Source organism: Staurois parvus, unplaced genomic scaffold (assembly GCF_062004578.1).
Source record: "Staurois parvus isolate SC_StPar_1 unplaced genomic scaffold, SC_StPar_1.0 ptg000490l, whole genome shotgun sequence".
Taxonomy (NCBI): Eukaryota; Metazoa; Chordata; class Amphibia; order Anura; family Ranidae; genus Staurois; species Staurois parvus.
In genome coordinates, this window is record NW_028318286.1 from 1 (window position 1) to 20,732 (window position 20,732).

Below are 20,732 nucleotides of genomic sequence, written 5' to 3' on the forward strand. Positions count from 1 at the left end.
TGAAAATTTTGTCTGAATTTTGATTTGGAATGAAACGCACCGCTCATGTCTATGTCCCGCTCATGTCTATGTCCCGCTCATGTCCATCTGCCGATCATGTCTATGTCCCGCTCATGTCCATCTGCCGCTCATGTCTATGTCCCGCTCATGTCCATCTGCCGCTCATGTCTATGTCCCGCTCATGTCCATCTTCCGCTCATGTCTATGTCCCGCTCATGTCCATCTGCCGCTCATGTCTATGTCCCGCTCATGTCTATGTCCCGCTCATGTCCATCTTCCGCTCATGTCTATGTCCCGCTCATGTCCATCTGCCGCTCATGTCTATGTCCCGCTCATGTCCATCTTCCGCTCATGTCTATGTCCCGCTCATGTCCATCTGCCGCTCATGTCTATGTCCCGCTCATGTCCATCTTCCGCTCATGTCTATGTCCCGCTCATGTCCATCTGCCGCTCATGTCTATGTCCCGCTCATGTCCATCTGCCGCTTATGTCCATCTGCCGCTCATGTCCATCTTCCGCTCATGTCCATCTTCAGCTCATGTCCATCTTCAGCTCATGTCCATCTTCAGCTCATGTCCATCTTCAGCTCATGTTCATCTTCAGCTCATGTCCATCTTCCGCTCATGTTCATCTGCAGCTCATGTCCATCTGCCGCTCATGTCCATCTTCCGCTCATGTCCATCTGCCGCTCATGTCCATCTTCCGCTCATGTCCATCTTCTGCTCATGTCTATCTGCTGCTCACGTCCATCTTCCGCTCACATCCATCTTCCGCTCACGTCCATCTTCCGCTCACGTCCATCAGCCGCTCACGTCCATCAGCCGCTCACGTCCATCTGCCGCTCATGTCCATCTTCCGCTCATGTCCATCTGCCGCTCATGTCCATCTTCTGCTCATGTCTATCTGCTGCTCACGTCCATCTTCCGCTCACGTCCATCTTCCGCTCACATCCATCAGCCGCTCACGTCCATCAGCCGCTCATGTCTATCTTCCGCTCATGTCTATCAGCCGCTCATGTCCATCTGCCGCTCATGTCTATCAGCCGCTCATGTCTATCAGCCGCTCATGTCTATCTGCTTCCTTTGGCAGACCTTTCAGGATTCTACACCCCCCGGGAGTGTCTGTGTTACCAGCTGTGTGCTGTGCCTCCATCCTCTGACCCCTGCAGTAATGCTGAGCCCATTCTGCCCCTCCCCCATATTATTTTAATACATAATACAGCCGACTTTACTGGAGTGTTGGTAATTTTGGACTTTCCTGACCCAACCGTGGTCTCTCATAGCCCCCCCCCCCGTTAAAAGCTTCAGACTGATCTCAATCCAGTGATACGCATGAGAGCAGCATCTCTCTCTACTTCCTCCCTCCCTATTGGCTCTTGACGCTGTCAATCATAGTCAGTGACAGGGAAACAAAACAGGGGGCGGGACCAAGCTCCACTGTCTGTGTCAATAGATGCAGACAGCGAGGCTCAGGAGCATGCCCATAGCAGGTGGCTTGCTATGGGGGCACTTATTGGAGAGGGGGGGAGAAACCAAGAACGCCGGTGGGGACCCGAGAAGAGGAGGATCGGGGCTGCTTTGGGCAAAACCATTACAGGAACAGGTAAGTATAAGGTTTGTTATTTTTAAGAAAAAATAAATACATTTTGAATTATTTTAAAGTGGAACTTCACTCTCTCTATCAACAATGACTATTGTAAATCCTTGTGCTAGTATTAGTAAATACGTTAGATAGGAAAGCATATCATATTCATTTTACATTTCTTCAGTTACTTCCTGGTTTCTGGCCTAGGCAAACAATGTTATACATCCCAGGAGTCTTCAGGAGGGGAGGAGGGGTTTTCTCAGCTAAGCACACCCTCCTGCTTGCATGGCTGAGCTAAGATGGATTCCAGGAAGTAAATGCTACACGAATCATCTGCCCTTACCCAAGATGGCCACGGCCAGAAATGCTAGGGGGGATTTTTGCAAAGTGAATTTTCAACAAAATAAAGCATGCAGACATGGATGGATTGAGGGGGGGGGGGGGGGTATTGCTTTGGATAATAAAAATTAAATAACTTTGGTTTGTAGTGTTCAGGTGCTGTGTGGTTCCGCTTTAAGCATTTGCTCTAACATTCACCAGACATTCACTGTGTGCCGAGTTTTTAAAGATAGTAATTGATTCAATATTTGGTGAAAGTCACATTCATGGCTTTATAAATATTCACCTATGATTCCCAGCTATGTTATCTCCTATAATGCTGTAAATAGGCTTAAGAAAAGACAATAAAACTGTTAATAATAATAATAAATACTACATACATGTAATAACGTCTCATTAAGTGGAACAAAATATATAACTCCCCCTCTCTGTTGGGGTCCCTCAAGGCTCTGTCCTCGGGCCCCTTCTCTTCTCCATCTACACCTCCTCCCTTGGCCAACTCATACACTCTCACGGCTTCAACTACCACCTCTATGCCGACAACACACAAATCTATCTCTCAACCCCCCACCTCACCCCCTCGGTCTCCACCCGAATCACACACCTACTGAGCGACATATCAGACTGGATGTCACTCCACTTCCTTAAACTGAACCTCTCCAAAACCGAGTTTCTTGTCTTCCCCCCAGCCCGGACACCACCCCCCATTGACTTCTCCATCATGTCCAACAACGCCACCATCAAACCCGCCCCGCAGGCCAGAGTACTTGGTGTCATTCTGGACTCCAACCTATCCTTCCAGCCCCAAGTCCAATCTTTAACAAACTCGTGCAGACTCCACCTCCGCAACATGCAGACTCCACCTCCGCAACATGCAGACTCCACCTCCGCAACATCGCCAAAATTCGCTCGTTCCTAACCCCAGAAACCACTAAACAGCTCATCCACTCCCTCCTCATATCACGACTCGACTACTGCAACTCCCTCCTCACTGGCCTGCCTTGCCGCTGGCTATCCCCGCTTCAGTCCATCCTGAATACGGCTGCCAGACTCATCCACCTTTCCAACCGCTCCGTTTCCGCCACCCCCCTCTGCCAATCCCTCCACTGGCCTCTATTCAGTGTCCTCCACCCCCCTCTGCCAATCCCTCCACTGGCCTCCATTCAGTGTCCCTCCACCCCCCTCTGCCAATCCCTCCACTGGCCTCCATTCAGTGTCCTCCACCCCCCTCTGCCAATCCCTCCACTGGCTTCCGATTGCCCAACGGATCAAATTCAAAATCCTAACACTGACGTACAAAGTCGTCCACCATACTGCCCCGAACTACATCACTGACCTAATATCCAAGTACCTCCCAACACGCACACTCCGCTCTTCACAAGACCTCCTTCTCTCTAGTTCCCTGGTCTCCTCCTCCCATGCCCGCCTCCAGGACTTCTCCAGGGCTTCCCCCATCCTCTGGAACTCCCTGCCCCAACACATCAGACTATCACCTACTCTCCTCTCCTTTAGGCGCACCCTGAAAACCCATCTCTTCAGGGAAGCCTACCCCACCCCCTGCTGACTTGCCGACCTCCTCCACTCTTCCTACCACCCCATCCCCCACAGCTATCCCCTCCTGTGCCACCATCCCCTCCCTCCTAGATTGTAAGCTCCAAAAAGCAGGGCCCTCGATCCCCTCATGTCTTGCATTGTATTGGTATTGTTCTGTCACATGTTCTGTCCCCCTTTGTAATGTACAGCGCTGAGCGAACTATTGGCGCTCTATAAATACTGAATAATAATATAACATTTCAATAATAAAAACAACATAATAATATTTTATTATTATTATTATTATTATTATTAATAATAATACTTAAATATAAAACCAATAACCACCATTAATAATAATACTAAATAATAAATAAAAACACTACATCAATATAATAAAAATGTAGTTATTGTATTTTTATTAGTAATAATAATAATAATATGTATTATATTATTATTAATAATAATAATAATAATAATAATTATTATTATTAATATAAACAATAATAATACTTTATTAAATAAAAATAAATAAATATATATAAAAAATAATGTCATTGTTAAAATTATTAATATTTTGACATTATTTTTATGATATTTAGGTTATATTTTTATTATTTCATATTTAAACTGTTATTATTAATAGCAATCATTTTAATAAAATAATGCTTTTTTAATATTTTAATAATATTAGTGCTACATAAATATAATTAAAAGAATATTATTTTTGTTAACTTTATTCATAACAATAATTTTAATTAAAACTTAAACTGCCAAATAATAATAATTGAAACGGCACATAATAATAACAATAATAATATATAAAATGCTATAAATGATAACTAGATCTATATATAGGATGTATCCCCCCATGTGTGTCTATTTATGCAGCTCTGTTGCTCTCTGGCTCCCCTGGCGGCGGCCTCCGGTTAGTACAGCGCTGCAGTATGACAGGGAGCAGGCGTGGCTCTGCAGTCCCCGGCTCCCCGCCCACCCTCGGCTCATTGCGGTAGTGTCTGTATGTTAACCGTCACATCCACCTCCCCCCACACGACTCAGGGGCACCTTTCCTGCTCACAGCCTGTCCTCAGTCCGCGGCAACGGTCTCTAGGGCGCCCTCCATATTACTGTAGACTGGACAGGTCACAGGAAGCTAGGCGTTTCGCCTCACGTAAAATGGCGTCGCAAAAAGGGACCTCTGAGAGAGGGCGAGAGGGGGGTCACATGGTCGCTGGGCGGGGTCCCGAATTCGGGCAGACAAAGCGTCACCTAGCAACAAACGCGAGGCGTGAATGATTCATGAGGTGACGTCACGGCGCACGGCACGTTCTTCTTCAGGCGCGTGACATCAGCACGGGTGAGGCCGGCTTGAGCGAGGCGGAGAAGGTAACGGCCGGAGCGGGTGAGGAGCGGGAACCGGGCCGGGGGAAGGGTGTGGGAGCGAGACACCGGGACTGCGTGTGGAGGAGGACGGCTGTTACCAGTGGCCTGTCACGTCTTCCGCCTCATACCGAAGCTTCCCTCAGTATACCTCCCAGCCGGTGTGAGGAGAGACTCCCGGACTGTGTCGTGGCCTGTCCGCCGCCTTCTGACCCGCCACCCATTCATTGCTCGTCCCTCCCCCTCATCCTGTATCATTGTCAGCCCACACCCCCTCCCCCGTGCCCATCAATTGTCAGCCCACACCCCCTCCCCCGTGCCCATCAATTGTCAGCCCACACCCCCTCCCCCGTGCCCATCAATTGTCAGCCCAAACTCCCCCCCCTGTGCCCATCAATTGTCAGCCCACACCCCCTCCCCCGTGCCCATCGATTGTCAGCCCACACCCCCTCCCCCGTGCCCATCAATTGTCAGCCCAAACTCCCCCCCTGTGCCCATCAATTGTCAGCCCACACCCCCTCCCCTGTGCCCATCAATTGTCAGCCCACACCCCCTCCCCCGTGCCCATCAATTGTCAGCCCAAACTCCCCCCCTGTGCCCATCAATTGTCAGCCCAAACTCCCCCCCTGTGCCCATCAATTGTCAGCCCACACCCCCTCCCCTGTGCCCATCAATTGTCAGCCCCCTCCCCCGTGCCCATCAATTGTCAGCCCCCTCCCCCGTGCCCATCAATTGTCAGCCCCCTCCCCCGTGCCCATCAATTGTCACACCCCCTCCCCTGTGCCCATCAATTGTCAGCCCCCCCCCCCCGTGCCCATCAATTGTCAGCCCAAACTCCCCCCCCCCCCCCGTGCCCATCAATTGTTAGCCCAAACTCCCCCCCTGTGCCCATCAATTGTTAGCCCACACCCCCTCCCCCGTGCCCATCAATTGTCAGCCCACACCCCCTCCCCCGTGCCCATCAATTGTCAGCCCACACCCCCTCCCCCGTGCCCATCAATTGTCAGCCCACACCCCCTCCCCCGTGCCCATCAATTGTCAGCCCACACCCCCTCCCCCGTGCCCATCAATTGTCAGCCCACACCCCCTCCCCTGTGCCCATCGATTGTCAGCCCCCCCCCGTGCCCATCGATTGTCAGCCCCCCCCCGTGCCCATCGATTGTCAGCCCCCCCCGTGCCCATCGATTGTCAGCCCCCCCCCGTGCCCATCGATTGTCAGCCCCCCCCCGTGCCCATCGATTGTCAGCCCCCCCCCGTGCCCATCGATTGTCAGCCCCCCCCCGTGCCCATCGATTGTCAGCCCCCCCCCGTGCCCATCGATTGTCAGCCCCCCCCCGTGCCCATCGATTGTCAGCCCCCCCCCGTGCCCATCGATTGTCAGCCCCCCCCCGTGCCCATCGATTGTCAGCCCCCCCCCGTGCCCATCGATTGTCAGCCCCCCCCCGTGCCCATCGATTGTCAGCCCCCCCGTGCCCATCGATTGTCAGCCCACACCCCCTCCCCCGTGCCCATCGATTGTCAGCCCACACCCCCTCCCCCGTGCCCATCGATTGTCAGCCCACACCCCCTCCCCCGTGCCCATCGATTGTCAGCCCACACCCCCTCCCCCGTGCCCATCGATTGTCAGCCCACACCCCCTCCCCCGTGCCCATCGATTGTCAGCCCACACCATCCCCCGTGCCCATCAATTGTCAGCCCCCCCGTGCCCATCAATTGTCAGCCCAAACTCCCCCCCTGTGCCCATCGATTGTCAGCCCACACCCCCTCCCCCGTGCCCATCGATTGTCAGCCCACACCCCCTCCCCCGTGCCCATCGATTGTCAGCCCACACCCCCTCCCCCGTGCCCATCGATTGTCAGCCCACACCCCCTCCCCCGTGCCCATCGGTTGTCAGCCCACACCCCCTCCCCCGTGCCCATCAATTGTCAGCCCCCCCGTGCCCATCAATTGTCAGCCCCCCCGTGCCCATCAATTGTCAGCCCCCCCGTGCCCATCAATTGTCAGCCCCCCCGTGCCCATCAATTGTCAGCCCCCCCGTGCCCATCAATTGTCAGCCCAAACTCCCCCCCCCCCTGTGCCCATCAATTGTCAGCCCAAACTCCCCCCCCCCCCCCCCCCCTGTGCCCATCAATTGTCAGCCCAAACTCCCCCCCCCCCCCCCCTGTGCCCATCGATTGTCAGCCCACACTTCCTCCCCTGTGCCCATCAATTGTCAGCCCACACTTCCTCCCCTGTGCCCATCAATTGTCAGCCCACACTTCCTCCCCTGTGCCCATCAATTGTCAGCCCACACTTCCTCCCCTGTGCCCATCAATTGTCAGCCCACACTTCCTCCCCTGTGCCCATCAATTGTCAGCCCACACTTCCTCCCCTGTGCCCATCAATTGTCAGCCCACACTTCCTCCCCTGTGCCCATCGATTGTCAGCCCACACTTCCTCCCCTGTGCCCATCGATTGTCAGCCCACACTTCCTCCCCTGTGCCCATCGATTGTCAGCCCACACCCCCTCCCCTGTGCCGATCAATTGTCAGCCCCCCTGTGCCGATCAATTGTCAGCCCCCCTGTGCCGATCAATTGTCAGCCCCCCTGTGCCGATCAATTGTCAGCCCCCCTGTGCCGATCAATTGTCAGCCCCCCTGTGCCGATCAATTGTCAGCCCCCCTGTGCCGATCAATTGTCAGCCCCCCTGTGCCGATCAATTGTCAGCCCCCCTGTGCCGATCAATTGTCAGCCCCCCTGTGCCGATCAATTGTCAGCCCCCCTGTGCCGATCAATTGTCAGCCCCCCTGTGCCGATCAATTGTCAGCCCCCCTGTGCCGATCAATTGTCAGCCCCCCTGTGCCGATCAATTGTCAGCCCCCCTGTGCCGATCAATTGTCAGCCCAAACTCCCCCCCCGTGCCCATCAATTGTCAGCCCAAACTCCCCCCCCTGTGCCCATCAATTGTCAGCCCAAACTCCCCCCTCCCCTGTGCCCACCAATTGTCAGCCCCCACCCCTTTGCCCACCAATTGTCAGCCCCCACCCCCTCCCCTATCAATTGTCAGCCCCCACCCCCTCCCCTATCAATTGTCAGCCCCCACCCCCTCCCCTATCAATTGTCAGCCCCCACCCCCTCCCCTATCAATTGTCAGCCCCCACCCCCTCCCCTATCAATTGTCAGCCCCCACCCCCTCCCCTATCAATTGTCAGCCCCCACCCCCTCCCCTATCAATTGTCAGCCCCCACCCCCTCCCCTATGCCCATCAATTGTCAGCCCCCACCCCCTCCCCTATGCCCATCAATTGTCAGCCCCCACCCCCTCCCCTATGCCCATCAATTGTCAGCCCCCACCCCCTCCCCTTTGCCCATCAATTGTCAGCCCCCACCCCCTCCCCTTTGCCCATCAATTGTCAGCCCCCACCCCCTCCCCTTTGCCCATCAATTGTCAGCCCCAACCCCCCCCCCCCGTGCCCATCAATTGTCAGCCCCGCCCCAACCCACCCCCCGTGCCCATCAATTGTCAGCTCCCACCCCCCCTCCCCCGTGCCCATCAATTGTCAGCCCCCACCCCCTCCCCCGTGCCCATCAATTGTCAGCCCCCACCCCCTCCCCCGTGCCCATCAATTGTCAGCCCACACCCCCTCCCCTGTGCCCATCAATTGTCAGCCCAAACTCCCCCCCCCCCCCCTGTGCCCATCAATTGTCATCCCCTCCTGTGCCCATCAATTGTCAGCCCACCCCCCCTCCCCTGTGCCCATCAATTGTCAGACCACCCCCCCTCCCCTGTGCCCATCAATTGTCAGCCCAAACTCCCCCCCTGTGCCCATCAATTGTCAGCCCAAACTCCCCCCCGTGCCCATCAATTGTCAGCCCCCCCCCTTTGCCCATCAATTGTCAGCCCCAACCCCCCCCCGCCCATCAATTGTCAGCCCCGCCCCAACCCCCCCCGCCCATCAATTGTCAGCCCCGCCCCAACCCCCCCCCGTGCCCATCAATTGTCAGCCCCCACCCCCTCCCCTTTGCCCATCAATTATCAGCCCACGCCACCACCCCCTGTGCCCATCAATTGTCAGCCCACGCCCCCTCCCCTGTGCCCATCAATTGTCAGCCCACACCCCCTCCCCTGTGCCCATCAATTGTCAGCCCACACCCCCTCCCCCGTGCCCATCAATTGTCATCCCCCCCGTGCCCATCAATTGTCATCCCCCCCCGTGCCCATCAATTGTCATCCCCCCCGTGCCCATCAATTGTCATCCCCCCCGTGCCCATCAATTGTCATCCCCCCCGTGCCCATCAATTGTCATCCCCCCCGTGCCCATCAATTGTCATCCCCCCCGTGCCCATCAATTGTCATCCCCCCCGTGCCCATCAATTGTCATCCCCCCCGTGCCCATCAATTGTCATCCCCCCCGTGCCCATCAATTGTCATCCCCCCCGTGCCCATCAATTGTCATCCCCCCCGTGCCCATCAATTGTCATCCCCCCCGTGCCCATCAATTGTCATCCCCCCCGTGCCCATCAATTGTCATCCCCCCCGTGCCCATCAATTGTCATCCCCCCGTGCCCATCAATTGTCATCCCCCCCGTGCCCATCAATTGTCATCCCCCCCGTGCCCATCAATTGTCATCCCCCCCGTGCCCATCAATTGTCATCCCCCCCGTGCCCATCAATTGTCATCCCCCCGTGCCCATCAATTGTCATCCCCCCCGTGCCCATCAATTGTCATCCCCCCCGTGCCCATCAATTGTCATCCCCCCCGTGCCCATCAATTGTCATCCCCCCCGTGCCCATCAATTGTCATCCCCCCCGTGCCCATCAATTGTCATCCCCCCGTGCCCATCAATTGTCATCCCCCCCGTGCCCATCAATTGTCATCCCCCCCGTGCCCATCAATTGTCATCCCCCCCGTGCCCATCAATTGTCATCCCCCCGTGCCCATCAATTGTCATCCCCCCCGTGCCCATCAATTGTCATCCCCCCCGTGCCCATCAATTGTCACCCCCCCCGTGCCCATCAATTGTCATCCCCCCCGTGCCCATCAATTGTCATCCCCCCCGTGCCCATCAATTGTCATCCCCCCCGTGCCCATCAATTGTCATCCCCCCCGTGCCCATCAATTGTCATCCCCCCCCCCGTGCCCATCAATTGTCCCCCCCCCCCCCGTGCCCATCAATTGTCCCCCCCCCCCCGTGCCCATCAATTGTCCCCCCCCCCCCCGTGCCCATCAATTGTCCCCCCCCCCCCCGTGCCCATCAATTGTCCCCCCCCCCCCCCCGTGCCCATCAATTGTCCCCCCCCCCCCCGTGCCCATCAATTGTCCCCCCCCCCCCCCCGTGCCCATCAATTGTCCCCCCCCCCCCCCCCCGTGCCCATCAATTGTCCCCCCCCCCCGCCCATCAATTGTCCCCCCCCCCCGTGCCCATCAATTGTCCCCCCCCCCCGTGCCCATCAATTGTCCCCCCCCCCGTGCCCATCAATTGTCCCCCCCCCCGTGCCCATCAATTGTCCCCCCCCCGTGCCCATCAATTGTCCCCCCCCCCCCCCCGCCCATCAATTGTCCCCCCCCCCGCCCATAAATTGTCCCCCCCCCCCCCCGCCCATCAATTGACCCCCCCCCCCCGTGCCCATCAATTGTCCCCCCCCCCCCCCCCCCGTGCCCATCAATTGTCCCCCCCCCCCCCCCCCGTGCCCATCAATTGTCCCCCCCCCCCCCCCGTGCCCATCAATTGTCCCCCCCCCCCGTGCCCATCAATTGTCCCGTCCCCCCCCGTGCCCATCAATTGTCCCGTCCCCCCCCGTGCCCATCAATTGTCCCGTCCCCCCCCGTGCCCATCAATTGTCCCCCCCCCCCCCCGTGCCCATCAATTGTCCCCCCCCCCGTGCCCATCAATTGTCGTCCCCCCCCCGTGCCCATCAATTGTCGTCCCCCCCCCGTGCCCATCAATTGTCGTCCCCCCCCCGTGCCCATCAATTGTCGTCCCCCCCCCCCCGTGCCCATCAATTGTCCCCCCCCCCCCCGTGCCCATCAATTGTCCCCCCCCCCCCGTGCCCATCAATTGTCCCCCCCCCCCCCCCGTGCCCATCAATTGTCCCCCCCCCCCCCCGTGCCCATCAATTGTCCCCCCCCCCCCCCGTGCCCATCAATTGTCCCCCCCCCCCCCCGTGCCCATCAATTGTCCCCCCCCCCCCCGTGCCCATCAATTGTCCCCCCCCCCCCCGTGCCCATCAATTGTCCCCCCCCCCCGTGCCCATCAATTGTCCCCCCCCCCCCGTGCCCATCAATTGTCCCCCCCCCCCCGTGCCCATCAATTGTCCCCCCCCCCCCGTGCCCATCAATTGTCCCCCCCCCCCCGTGCCCATCAATTGTCCCCCCCCCCCCGTGCCCATCAATTGTCCCCCCCCCCCGTGCCCATCAATTGTCCCCCCCCCCCCGTGCCCATCAATTGTCCCCCCCCCGTGCCCATCAATTGTCCCCCCCCCCCCCCCCGTGCCCATCAATTGTCCCCCCCCCCCCCCCCGTGCCCATCAATTGTCCCCCCCCCCCCCCCGTGCCCATCAATTGTCCCCCCGTGCCCATCAATTGTCCCCCCCCCGTGCCCATCAATTGTCCCCCCCCCCCCCCGTGCCCATCAATTGTCCCCCCCCCCCGTGCCCATCAATTGTCCCCCCCCCCCCGTGCCCATCAATTGTCCCCCCCCCCCCCGTGCCCATCAATTGTCCCCCCCCCCCCCCCGTGCCCATCAATTGTCCGCCCAAACTCCCCCCCGTGCCCATCAATTGTCCGCCCAAACTCCCCCCCGTGCCCATCAATTGTCAGCCCAAACTCCCCCCCGTGCCCATCAATTGTCAGCCCAAACTCCCCCCCGTGCCCATCAATTGTCAGCCCAAACTCCCCCCCGTGCCCATCAATTGTCAGCCCAAACTCCCCCCCGTGCCCATCAATTGTCAGCCCAAACTCCCCCCCGTGCCCATCAATTGTCAGCCCAAACTCCCCCCCTGTGCCCATCAATTGTCCCCCCCCCCCGTGCCCATCAATTGTCCCCCCCCCCCCGTGCCCATCAATTGTCCCCCCCCCGTGCCCATCAATTGTCCCCCCCCCCCCCCCCGTGCCCATCAATTGTCCCCCCCCCCCCCCGTGCCCATCAATTGTCCCCCCCCCCCCCGTGCCCATCAATTGTCCCCCCCCCCCCCCCCGTGCCCATCAATTGTCCCCCCCCCCCCCGTGCCCATCAATTGTCCCCCCCCCCCCCGTGCCCATCAATTTCCCCCCCCCCCCGTGCCCATCAATTGTCCCCCCCCCCCCCCGTGCCCATCAATTGTCCCCCCCCCCCCCGTGCCCATCAATTGTCCCCCCCCCCCCCGTGCCCATCAATTGTCCCCCCCCCCCCCGTGCCCATCAATTGTCCCCCCCCCCCCCGTGCCCATCAATTGTCCCCCCCCCCCCCCGTGCCCATCAATTGTCCCCCCCCCCCCCGTGCCCATCAATTGTCCCCCCCCCCCCCCCGTGCCCATCAATTGTCCCCCCCCCCCCCCCCGTGCCCATCAATTGTCCCCCCCCCCCCCCCGTGCCCATCAATTGTCCCCCCCCCCCCCCGTGCCCATCAATTGTCCCCCCCCCCCGTGCCCATCAATTGTCCCCCCCCCCCCGTGCCCATCAATTGTCCCCCCCCCCCCCCGTGCCCATCAATTGTCCCCCCCCCCGTGCCCATCAATTGTCCCCCCCCCCCGTGCCCATCAATTGTCCCCCCCCCCCCCCCGTGCCCATCAATTGTCCCCCCCACCCCCCGTGCCCATCAATTGTCCCCCCCCCCCCCCCCGTGCCCATCAATTGTCCCCCCCCCCCCCCGTGCCCATCAATTGTCCCCCCCCCCCCCCCGTGCCCATCAATTGTCCCCCCCCCCCCCCCGTGCCCATCAATTGTCCCCCCCCCCCCCCGTGCCCATCAATTGTCCCCCCCCCCCCCCGTGCCCATCAATTGTCCCCCCCCCCCGTGCCCATCAATTGTCCCCCCCCCCCGTGCCCATCAATTGTCCCCCCCCCCCCCCCGTGCCCATCAATTGTCCCCCCCCCCCCCGTGCCCATCAATTGTCCCCCCCCCCCCGTGCCCATCAATTGTCCCCCCCCCCCCCCCGTGCCCATCAATTGTCCCCCCCCCCCCCCGTGCCCATCAATTGTCAGCCCAAACTCCCCCCCGCCCGTCGGTTGTCAGCCCCCCCTCCCCCGCGCCCGTCGGTTGTCAGCCCCCCCTCCCCCGCGCCCGTCGGTTGTCAGCCCCCCCTCCCCCGCGCCCGTCGGTTGTCAGCCCCCCCTCCCCCGCGCCCGTCGGTTGTCAGCCCCCCCTCCCCCGCGCCCGTCGGTTGTCAGCCCCCCCTCCCCCGCGCCCGTCGGTTGTCAGCCCCCCCTCCCCCGCGCCCGTCGGTTGTCAGCCCCCCTCCCCCGCGCCTGTGCCCATCAATTGTCACCCCTCCTGTGTCCATCACCTGCCTCCCATCAGTTGTTGCCCCCCAATCCCGTGTCCATCAGTTGTCACCCCCCATGCACTTCACCTTTTTCCATCAGTTGTTCCTCCATACCTTCTGGGACACGTGGTGTCACCAAACCCCATCTGTTGTCACCCCACAACCCCCTGTTCCTGTCACCTGCCCCCCCCTATTAGTTGTAACCCTATATCCCTTGTGCTGATCAACTGTCAGCCCACACCCTTTGTGCTCATCAATTGTTCCTCCATATCCTCTGTTTCTATCACCTGCCCCCATCAGTTGTCCTCTCTCCCCCCTGCCCCCCGTGTCCATTACCTGCCCTCCCAAGTCTTCTGTCAGTCTATTGGTGTTAGACCTGTCAGCTGTCACTTCCATTTACCCACCTTTTATAATACCTCATTTACCCAGCCTGTATACTAATATGCCTGTCATCTGTCACTGCACTCCTCTACCCGGTCTTTAACCTCTTCACGCCGGCCACACGCAAATGATGCGGCTTCCTGGTGTCTGGGCCTTGTCGCCAAGCAGCTGCACATATGCGTGCTATGAAGAAAAACATGTGCTGAGAGCGCGCGCCAGTTCCGCTGCAGTCTCCGGTCATCTCCTGTACTGTCTGCAGTCTCCGGTCATCTCCTGTACTATGTCCGCAGTCTCTGGTCATCCCTGTACTGTCCGCAGTCTCTGGTCATCTCTGTACTGTGTCCGCAGTCTCTGGTCATCTCCTGTACTATGTCCGCAGTCTCTGGTCATCCCTGTACTATGTCCGCAGTCTCTGGTCATCCCTGTACTATGTCCGCAGTCTCTGGTCATCCCTGTACTGTCCGCAGTCTCTGGTCATCCTCTGTACTGTCTGCAGTCTCCGGTCATCTCCTGTACTGTGTCCACAGACAGTACAGAGGATGACCAGAGACTGCGGACACAGTGCAGGAGAGGACCGGAGACTGCGGACACAGTGCAGGAGAGGACCGGAGACTGCGGACACAGACATTTCCCCCCCAAGTGTCTTATGGAGCGAAATAGTGCCCCATCGTTGGTGTCAGTGGGAGGAATAGTGTCCCTTCCTCGCGGCAAACACGCCCCTGCCGTCAGGCTGGATAAATGTCCTCGGCGGGCCGCATGTGGCCCACGGGCCGTAGTTTGAGGACCCCTGATCTAAATGGAATAGCAATAATTTGAACATGTGTCAGGTTTGTATTGCTGTCTGTGTCTGTATGGAGGAGATGACCTCTCAACAGGAAATGAGTGGAACAGACATCACAGGCCGGAAGTAATGCTGCAGTGTTCCATATATTAACCCCTCGTCGTCCTGAGGATTTACCCCCCCATACCCCCCCCCCCCCCTTCCTGACCAGGCCTTTTTTTTTTGCGTTACGCCGCTGAGTTACATTTAACTAACAATTGCGCGGTCATGCAACACTGTACCCAAATGAAATTTATGTCCTTCCCCCCCCCCCCCCCCCCCACGAATTGAGCTTCCTATTGGTGGTATTTGTTCGCCTGTGCGGTGTTTATTTTTTGCGTTTTATTAAAGAAAAAAAAACCAATTTTGAGGAAAAAAAACAATGTTTTTTGCAATTAAACACGTCCAGTAAAAAAATTTAAAAAATCCAATTTCGTCATGAATTTAGGACAAAATGTATTCTGCGACATGCTGCTAAAAAAAAAAAAAAATCCCAATATGTGTAAATGAATTGGTATTAAACACGTCCAGTAAAAAAATCTCTTCATTAATTTAGGTCCAAATTAATTCTGCTTTGTGTCTTTGCTAAAAGAAATCTCAATGTGTAAATTAATTGGTTTAACGTCTAAAAAATGGCGGTGTAGATACTGGAATTTTTTATTTTTACTAGTAATGGCGGCGATCAGCGACTTATAGCGGGACTGCGGCGGGCATTCTGACACTGGGGGGGAATTGACGTCAGTGACATCCCCAGTGACACCAATACATCGATCAGTGCTAATAAAAAGCACTGACACTGGGCAGGAAGGGGTTACCTGGGGCGATCAAAGGGGTAGCTGTGTGCTATTTTGTGTTTTGCTGTGTGTTAGGGAAACATGCTGCTGTGAGAAATACAAAGCAGCATGTCCTTGCTGGCAGGGGAGAGATCTGTGGTGTTTACACACCGGTCTCTCCCCTGTCAGTGTTACTCTGATCACTGGTTGCCGGTGGAGAATCCATGTCTGCTAAAAAAAATTTAAATCAAATTTCGCCATAAATTTAGGCCAAAATTGTATTCTGCTCCATGTCTGCTAGAAAAAAAAAATCCCAATGTGTGTAAATTAATCGGTTTACAAGAAAGTTATAACGTCTACAAATGGCGGTATATATACTGGGATTTTTCATTTTTATTAGTAATGGCGGCGATCAGCGACTTATAGCGGGACTGCGGCGGGCATTCTGACACTGGGGGGGAACTGACTTGGTGTCACTGACATTTCTGGTGACACCAATACAGTGATCAGTGCTAAAAAAAAAAGCACTGACACTTTACTAATTGCACTGGGCAGGAAGGGGTTAACATGAGGAGCGATCAAAGGGTTAACTGTGTGTGCTTCACTGTAATCACACTGCTTTGGATGGCTGTGCTGTGCACAAGCTGACAGGGAGAAGAACTGTGTTGACAACATACAGTCCTCCTCCCTGTCAGAGATGCTCAGCAATCACCGGGCGGGACCTGGTGATTGACAGCTGTGGCCGTGAATGGTGGCACGGGTAGGGCACGCATGGGTTCCCTATCCAGAAATGCAAAATCACATGCGTGTGTATATTTATGTGTGTGTGTGTGTGTGTGTGTGTGTGTATGTATGTATATGTGTGTGTATGTATGTATATGTGTGTGTATGTATGTATGTATATGTGTGTGTATGTATGTATGTATATGTGTGTGTATGTATGTATATGTGTGTGTATGTATGTATGTATATGTGTGTGTATGTATGTATGTATATGTGTGTGTGTGTGTGTGTGTGTGTGTGTGTATATATGTATGTGTGTGTGTGTGTATATATGTATGTATGTGTGTGTGTGTGTATGTGTGTGTGTGTGTGTGTGTATGTGTGTATGTGTGTGTGTATATATGTATGTGTGTGTGTGTGTGTGTGTATATATGTATGTATGTGTGTGTGTGTGTATATATGTGTGTGTGTGTATATATGTATGTATGTGTGTGTGTGTGTGTGTGTGTATATATGTATGTGTGTGTGTGTGTATATATATGTGTGTGTGTATATATGTATGTATGTGTGTGTGTGTGTGTGTGTATGTATGTGTGTGTGTGTGTATATATGTATGTAGGTATGTGTGTGTGTAGGTATGAGCGCTGCGTAAATGGAAGGCGCTATATAGGTACCTGAAATAAATAAAAAATATATATATATATTAGTGTGATTTTTGCGCTCCTCTGCCCCCCTGTAGTAGTATATCTGCTGTAAGGCGGTCGGAAAGCGGTGAAGACAGACATGTGACATCTTTTTTTCTTGCTAGCGGTACCTTAGGATAGGCATGGGAACGCTCTGCCGTCTCTGTTGGACGGATCTAAAATGTTTCTCTAAAAATAAAATCTAATATTAAAGGCTAAGTTCACCTTTTGGGTGGAATAAAAATAAATGCACGTTTTGCAGGAAAACAAAATGTGCATTTATTATTTTCCTCAGGAGCAGTGTCTGGATCCTGCCAACAAGCCGTGCGGTTTTCAGCTCGTACCTCTGATATGGCCTGACGGTTTACAAGCTGCTGAGCTTGTGAATGAACTACAAGAGCGCTCATCAGGGACCCCCGTTGTTCATTGAAAACTAAAGGCCGTCAGCTGCAATGCTTGACATTACTTGTAGTACTGTTATTTACAGAACAGTGGGCGGAGCCTAGACCAGCTGCGCTGTTTTTAAAATGTGAATGCGGGTAGAAGAACCCTCATCCGCTGTCACAGGGGGGTAGGTCCGGAGCTTGTTACTTGTTACACCCGAATTATGGGTGTAACATGCTCTGAAACATGAATGTCTCCTCTAATCTCTAATGACTGCGTTACTCCCCTTTCTCTATGAATGGATTATTGTAGGACTGTTTTGTTTGTTGTTTTGTTTTGTTGTGCTTTTTTTGTTTGTTTTTTTTTTGTGTGTGTTTTGGTGTGTTTTTTTGTGTTCTAATTTTTTTTTGTGTCTTGTTTTTTTGTGTGTCTTGTTGTTGTTTTGGTGTGTATCTTGTTTTTTTTTTTTTTTTTTCCTGGTGTGTCTTGTTGTTTTTGGTGTGTCTTGTTGTTTTTTTTTTCGGTGTGTGTCTTGTTTTTGGTGTGTGTCTTGTTTTTTGGTGTGTGTCTTGGTTTTTGGTGTGTGTCTTGGTTTTTCGGTGTGTGTCTTGGTTTTTCGGTGTGTGTCTTGGTTTTTCGGTGTGTGTCTTGGTTTTTCGGTGTGCGTCTTGGTTTTTCGGTGTGCGTCTTGGTTTTTCGGTGTGCGTCTTGGTTTTTCGGTGTGCGTCTTGGTTTTTCGGTGTGCGTCTTGGTTTTTCGGTGTGCGTCTTGGTTTTTCGGTGTGCGTCTTGGTTTTTCGGTGTGCGTCTTGGTTTTTCGGTGTGCGTCTTGGTTTTTCGGTGTGCGTCTTGGTTTTTCGGTGTGCGTCTTGGTTTTTCGGTGTGCGTCTTGGTTTTTCGGTGTGCGTCTTGGTTTTTCGGTGTGCGTCTTGGTTTTTCGGTGTGCGTCTTGGTTTTTCGGTGTGCGTCTTGGTTTTTCGGTGTGCGTCTTGGTTTTTCGGTGTGCGTCTTGGTTTTTCGGTGTGCGTCTTGGTTTTTCGGTGTGCGTCTTGGTTTTTCGGTGTGCGTCTTGGTTTTTCGGTGTGCGTCTTGGTTTTTCGGTGTGCGTCTTGGTTTTTCGGTGTGCGTCTTGTTGTTTTTTTGTGTGTGTGTTTTTTTTTTTTTTTTGTGCGTCTTGTTGATGGTTTTTTTCGGTGTGTGTCTTGTTCTTTTTGGTGTGCGTCTTGTTGTTGTGGTGTTTTTTTTTTTTTTGTCTTGTATTTTTTGTTTTGTGTATTTTTATATTTATATTTAGTAATTGATTTTCTCCCCCTGCATTTATATAAAAAACAATAAAATCACTCTAGGTTGATATTCTGTTGGCGAGAATCCTCTTCTGTTCACGGCTCGGAGGGGAACCCTTATGAAGGGCAGGTGGTAACCTGTATGGGATCCAATGAATCCTTGTCATTTTATAACCCTGCTTGAGATTCAAACACATGAGGTGGGGGGTGGGGTATACAATGGAAGGCTTGGCTGAAGTGTTGTGTATGGAGGAAGGAACAAGTCCCTGTCAGGACTTCAGCAGATCAGGTAGCTTCTTGTGTGTTCGTTCGCCTTCCCTGTGGCATGAATTCACACTTTTTTCCCGATGTTCTAGTCTTGGCATATAAATCCTTCATAAAGAAAAGAAGCGCGTTGTACCCGGGCTCCTTATATTGCCCTACTTGGAGATGTAGTGGCAGATCAAAGGCACACCCAGTTTTCACCACATATAGGCCACTTCCAATGAACCTTTAAGGGCCCCTTTTGAGTGCCAACTAGGATTTTGCCTTGGGGGGGCCCCAATCTCAGCCGGTTCAGCAGAAACCGGCAAACAGTCGATACATATCTGGCTAGGTTGGTTGTACTGATGTTGATCTATTAATCGGCTTCACTACAACCAGCCTGACAATTTTTTTTTTATGTAAGGCTGCTGCTGGCTATAGCTGCTAGTAGTACTCATTGTGTTCTGCCGGCAGGGAAGGCTTCCCTCCTGCATAACACAATCGCTCCAGTAGAGAGATTCCCTCATCAATACTATCTGTGTTGATGGAGGAATCGTGCGATTTTTCTTAACTGCTAGAAAGAAAACCACATGATCTTGCCTTATGCAGGCATACAGGGTTCGAATTCCGAACGATTTTTCGTCCGAAAATCGAAACGTCGTCCGTTCTGTAATCCAACGGTGCCACCAATGAAAATCGGTAGTTTTTAACGAATTTTCCAGCGTGCCCGATAAACAAAATGGGGAGGAACCACGAAAATCGACCGATGCCATTGCCCCACTAACAGAGCGAAAATCGGCAGATTGTTCTTGGGTCCGATTTTCGTACGAAAATCGTTCGCAATTCGAACCATGTATGGCCGGCATTACTCTGCCTCCTTAGAAATGTAAGGGGGGCCGTTCATACCAGAGCGCTACACTGAATGCACATCCGTTGATAGGGTGCCGAGTTGCAGTCATCTGTGTGTGTGTGTATGTGTGTGTATATATATATATGTGTGTGTGTGTGTATATATGTGTGTGTATATATATAGATAGATAGATAGATAGATTTTGCGCATCCCTGTAGTACTTCTGCTATAGGGCGGTCGGGAAGCGGTTAAAGCTGAATTCCAGCTCTGTCTTCATTAGTCTCACTGTCAGAACCTGCGAGGAGGCAAGCTGCTGATTTCAGAAGGACATCAATGTCTTTTCTGCAGTAATATACACACGCTTGCCTGCTTGCTGACTTTTCCGGCATGTAATCTGAGCTGCACATGGTCTGTGTGTGCTGGGATGACTGACCCCCACACTTACCTAGAAGAGACGTCCTCCCACGCCGGCCAATGAACACAGCCGAAGAGTGGCACCCAGCTGAAGATCACGGACCATTGAAGGATAGGTAAGTTTTTAGCTCCGTTTTTTAAATTTTGTTTCTTCAGTGTACTCCGTGTACCTTCGTTTAACCTGCTTTAGCCTCTTGCAGCTCCTGTATAGAAGAGCTCAGTCTGAGGCCAGGTTCACACCTGTGCAGGCGCTGCAGGACCTGCACAGATTCCCAGAGCTGCGACCACTCGCACATTAACGGGACCCGTGGGCAGGGGCCATTCATCTTAATAAAGGAGAATGTCCGCAACACACCGAGGATCACCAATACGGGTCCAAATGTTTTAAAGAACGATCACATAGTTACAGCAAGGCAAAGTTTCGGAGTCTCGCAGGACCCCTTCATCAGGCATGTAACAGACCTGAGACTACGAAACATTGCCTTGCTGAAACTATGTGATCTTTTGAGGATCACCAATATGGGTCCAAATGTTTTCATGAACGATCACACTGTTACAGCAAAGCACGGCAGCCCCTTCAAATGAACGGCCTGTCGTATCGGTGCAAACCGAGGCCCATATGGCCACATAGATGTGAACCTAGCCTAAGCGAGGGACAAGCCGCTCAAGAAGCCAATCAGTTGTGGTACAGTGCAAGAATCATGCTGGTAGGAGGAAAGAGCAGAGGGATGAGCTGCTTCTCCTTTTACTGTCCAGTGACAGACTGAGGGAGGGACCAGACCTGAAAGTGTTACTGAATGGCAGTAGACAGCAGTCTTGTCCTACCGAACGGGGCTGTGCTGTGAGGCGCAGTTGTGTGATTTGTTGGACTGGATGGATAAAAATACAAATCCCTTTTTTAT

At 54.2% G+C, this 20,732-nt stretch overlaps 1 protein-coding gene across 4 annotated transcripts in view; it reads left to right on the forward strand.

Annotated features, from left to right (window-relative positions):
• The first annotated feature begins 4,741 nt into the window (after positions 1 to 4,741).
• The window catches only part of MAPRE1 (microtubule associated protein RP/EB family member 1), a 37,320-nt gene continuing 21,329 nt past the window's right edge, over positions 4,742 to 20,732 (forward strand). The window contains exon 1 of one of the 4 annotated variants that reach the window (XM_089689663.1): positions 4,742 to 4,842. The gene's annotated coding sequence lies outside the window, so the exon portion shown is untranslated. Of the gene's footprint in view, positions 4,859 to 20,732 lie in introns of all 4 variants that reach the window. The other 3 variants (XM_089689662.1, XM_089689665.1, XM_089689664.1) reach the window with 3 other exon arrangements.